The 4,467-nt window shown below is 34.9% G+C and overlaps 1 non-coding gene across 1 annotated transcript; it reads right to left on the bottom strand.

The window, feature by feature from the left end:
* Positions 1-2,229: 2,229 nt before the first annotated feature.
* On the bottom strand, positions 2,230-2,331 carry LOC138827391 (U6 spliceosomal RNA). The gene has a single exon (XR_011372076.1). It is a non-coding gene; the product is annotated as a U6 spliceosomal RNA (small nuclear RNA).
* Between the last annotated feature and the right edge of the window lie 2,136 nt (positions 2,332-4,467).

Here is a 4,467-nt window from a genome sequence, read left to right as displayed (position 1 = left end):
GGGGGAGGCTGGGAAGGGAAGTGAAGGGTAAACAAAGGAGGAGGCTGCAATGCTTGATAAGAAATGTACTCATTATCTTGCCCATGTAATTGTACCCCCTCTGTACAGTATGTTCACAATAAAAATAATGAAAATATTAAAAAAAATTAATGAACTAGCAAAGAGCCAAGAATGGAGATGTAGCTTATATAGTAGCTCATCAATCTAGAGAGGAATGGCCTAGCGGGACCTTGATGCACTGAATTCAAACTCTGAGAACAAAAATGCGCAGGCATGCACACACACACACATACACAAACACACATTTATTCAAAATATCTGCATATCAGTGTTTTGTATTAATTTCTTTGTTAACGATATTATATGGGTAAAATAGGGGAAATATTCTCTTCCATCCCATAACATTTTTATATTTTTTATTGTAAAAGTACTGTACAGAGTGGTTACAGTTACATGAATAGTTCATTTCCTATCAAACATTGTTACCTCCTCCTTTGTTTTCCCCCCGCCATCCCTTCCCTCCCAGCTCCACAAGTACACTCCCCTCCCCCACCCTCCTAAATTGTAAAGTTCGTTTTTCAACATACTGTCTTGTGCGTCACATTGTTGCAATGGGTCATACTGTATCCTTATTTTACTATTTTGTTTTTTCCCTTTCCATCCCCAAATTAGAGAAGTGTATATGCAAGATGGAGGTGCACCAACATCAGATACAGTGAAAACAGGGCTTTAACTGTGTGGGATGCACATATAAAAATCACATCATACATTATAAATATATTAGAAACCACAGGAAGGAATACAAAACCACTTGTGTCCTTATCATGGGGTTCATTTACCTTAACATCATCTTATCTATTCATATGCACATGCTTTTGACCTTTTTTTTTTAATTGTGAAAATACCATACAGAGGAGTTACAATTACGTGGAAAATGTAATGAGTACATTTCTTATCAAGCATTGTTGCCTACTCCTTTTTTTCGCCTTACCATACCTTCTTTGCTTATCCCAGATATGCATTAGTTATTGCAAATAAGGGATACCACAGGACCTATGATTCTTTTTTTTTATTGTGAAAATGCCATACAGAGGTGTTACAATTACATGCTTGAGTTATTGAGTACATTTTTTTTTTATTGTGAGAATACTGACAGAGGAGTTACAATTACATGGGCAAGATAATGAGTACATTTCTTATCAAACATTGTTGCCTCCCCTTTGTTTCCCCTTCCCATCCCTTCCCACACTCCCCCACTTTCCCCACCCTGTCCTCCTCCCCCCAAAGTTGTAAAGTTCATTTTTTGACATAATAACTTGTATATCTCATTGTTGCAATGAGTCCACTTGCTCCTCCTTTGTTTCCCCTTCCCATCCCTGCCCATCTCCCACCCCCTACACCCACCAACCCCTCCCCCTCCATCCCCCCCCCCCACTGTCCACATCCCTCAATACCTGGCCAAAATCATTTTTTGACATAACGACTTGTTCATCTCATTGTTGCAATGGGTCCACCTGCATCCCTTTTTCAACGATTTGTGTTTCCCTTCCACTGCACAAAGTATACCAACATCAAATACAGTGAAAACAGGGGCTTTAGCTTGCAGGAGGAACATACAAAGCAACAAAGAATTCATCTTATAAATATCTTAGAAACAATCGCAAGAAATAAAAACTATTTGAATCCTTATCTTGGGGTTCATTTTGCCTAACATCAACTTATATGATGTTTTCTGCTTGTAGCAGACACATACTAGTTATTGCAATTAAGGAATCCATGGGACCTATCTTTCTTTGGGCCTGGCTTACTTCACTTCTTTGAGCTTGGCTTAATTCACTTAATATAAATTTTTCCATGTCTTTCCATTTCCTAACTGGGTGATGTCATTCTTTCTGATGGAGGCATAGAATTCCAGTACACACACACACACACACACACACATTTTCTTGATCCATTAGTTTACTGTGGGGCCTCGGGTTTGGTTCTGTATCTTAGCTTTGGTAAATAATGCTGCAATGAACATAGTTTTGCTGGTAGTTTTAGTATGGTCTTGTTTGTGATCATTTGGGTGAATGCCAAAATGGGATTGCTGGGACTTAGGGGCGCTCTATTGTAGTCTTTTGAGGAACCGCCATACTACTTTCCAAACTCTTCGAACAAGTTTAAACTCCCAACAACAATGCATTAAGGTTCCCTTCTGTCCACATCCCCTCCAGCATCTGTTCTTTTAAAAATCTAGAATGCTTCACGAAGTTGAGTGTCATCCTCAGTCAGGGGCTATTCTTCTCTTTATTGTTCCAATGTTAGTGTATGTGCTACTGAATTGAGCACAGAACATTTTTTATACATAAAGTGTAATTGATTTTCTTAAACTAGACAATTCCACAAAAATTTAATTCAAAAGAATTGTCGTGAAATTTTAGAATCATGTATTTCTTACATAAGAACACATTTAAGAATAAAGTCAAGTTTGACATGTCAAAAACAAAATAATAACAGATATTTGTTGTTCAACAGATCTGTAGAAGGAATTCAATTAATCTGTACAAGTAACCTGCCATAATGAACACTATAGAAAGTGTTAAGGTTTGTTAAAAGTTTTAATGTTTTAAATATGTTTAATTTTGGGAATTTGCTCATATATGCCAAAATTAAGACTATTTAGCAGGTTATAAAACTTTTTCATAAAGCATTTAAGATTCATGGTACATACTACTAAATATGTACATTTCAGAGTTTATAGAAACATTACTAATGAGAAGTTGCAAAGTGTTTGTGTAAAGAAGCAGATTTAAGACATTAACTGCACAGTTTCTGTTAAAATTTAAAGGCTTCTTTACTTTATATATTAGTGAGGAACAAATGATGGTATAAGCCATATACAAATGATGAGATGAACCATAAATAATAATCTTAATAATAATAATAATAATAATAATAATAATAATAGTAATCTTTAAAGGCTACTCATAGCCTATAAAATTCTTGTTGAACATCATAGACTTAGGCAGTTTTAAATGTACAGCAATATGAGAAAATAATAAATCGAATATGTAGTACATTTCAAATACTGGAAACAGTGGTAATTGTTTTTTTTATTTTATTAATCATTAATATTTATGTATTGGTTTTCCTTATTTGTAGCATTGTTTTCCTTGTTGTAATATAAAACAACTTTATGTAAGTCATCATTAGGAAGTACTTTGAGAATGTTATTGGGATGGCCACACTGTTTTTTTATAGGTATATGTGAATTTACAAAGAGCAAAATTAATAAGAACAAAATATTGATTAAAATTTTATCAATTAGAATCTGAATCAGGAGTGTTGATAAATGTCCACACCTAAAATCTTAGCCCTAGACTGAAGCACTAGTGTTACAATGTTGAGCACACAAAAGTGAGAGACTGTGTTTTGTTTTGTTTTTGTTGGTTTTGGGGCTTGAACTCTGGGTCCTGGGTGCTGTCTCTCAGCTCTTCAGCTCAAGGCTAGTGATACTACTTGAGTCACAGCAGCTCTTCCATCTTTTTCTGCTTATGTGGTGCTGAGGAATCAAACCCAGGACCTCATGCATGCAAGGCAAGCACTCTACACTGAACCACCCTCCCAACACCTGAGAGACTGTGTTTTAAAAAATCATCTAAACAACATTTACTTTCTGTTTTGTGTTATATAATGAAATAAAGAATATCTTTTTGTATTTTTGAATGGTCATACTTCTAAATTTATATTAAATTCAGTCACTTTATCCTTTTCAAAGTCATGTAATATCTCAGAGTTTGCTTCTGTAAAGATTGTTTTTGCATTGATAATTTATTTTGAATCATTTTTATTTTTTATCAAAATCACTTTATATTTTATGGTGTTTTGTGTTTTTTTAAGTGTGAAAATACCAGACAGAGGGGTTACAATTAAATGGGCAAGGTAATGAGTACATTTCTTATCAAGCATTGTTGCATACTCCTTTGTTTCTCCTTACTATCTCTTCCCATCTCACCCCCCTTTCGTCTCATTTTCCCCTCCCCTTTCCCCAACCAAAGTTGTAAAATTTGTTTTTCGACATAATGTCTTGTATATCTCATTGTTGCAATGGATCCACCTGTATCCCTATTTAAAAAATTTTTCCCCTTCCCCTCCACAAATTATACCAACATCAAATACAGCGAAAACAGGGGTTATACCATGCGGGACGGACATAAAAAGTAACAAAGAAGTCTTCTTATAAATATGTTAGAAATAATTACAGAAAAGAAAAAAAAATTGAATTCTTATCTTGGGGTTCACTTCACCTAACATCAACTTATCTAACAATTCCTGCATGTCTCAGACATACACTAGTAATTGCTAATAAGGGAAACCATGGGACCTATGTTTCTTTGGGCCTGGCTTACTTCACGTAATATAATTTTTTCCAAGTTTTCCATTTCCTAACAAATGGGGCAATATCATTCTTTCAGATAAAGACAT

The sequence above is a fragment of the Dipodomys merriami genome, unplaced genomic scaffold, assembly GCF_024711535.1.
Source record: "Dipodomys merriami isolate MVZ:Mamm:240054 unplaced genomic scaffold, mDipMer1.0.p SCAF_155, whole genome shotgun sequence".
Lineage (NCBI taxonomy): Eukaryota > Metazoa > Chordata > Mammalia > Rodentia > Heteromyidae > Dipodomys > Dipodomys merriami.
This window is presented reverse-complemented; position numbering and strand designations above follow the sequence as displayed.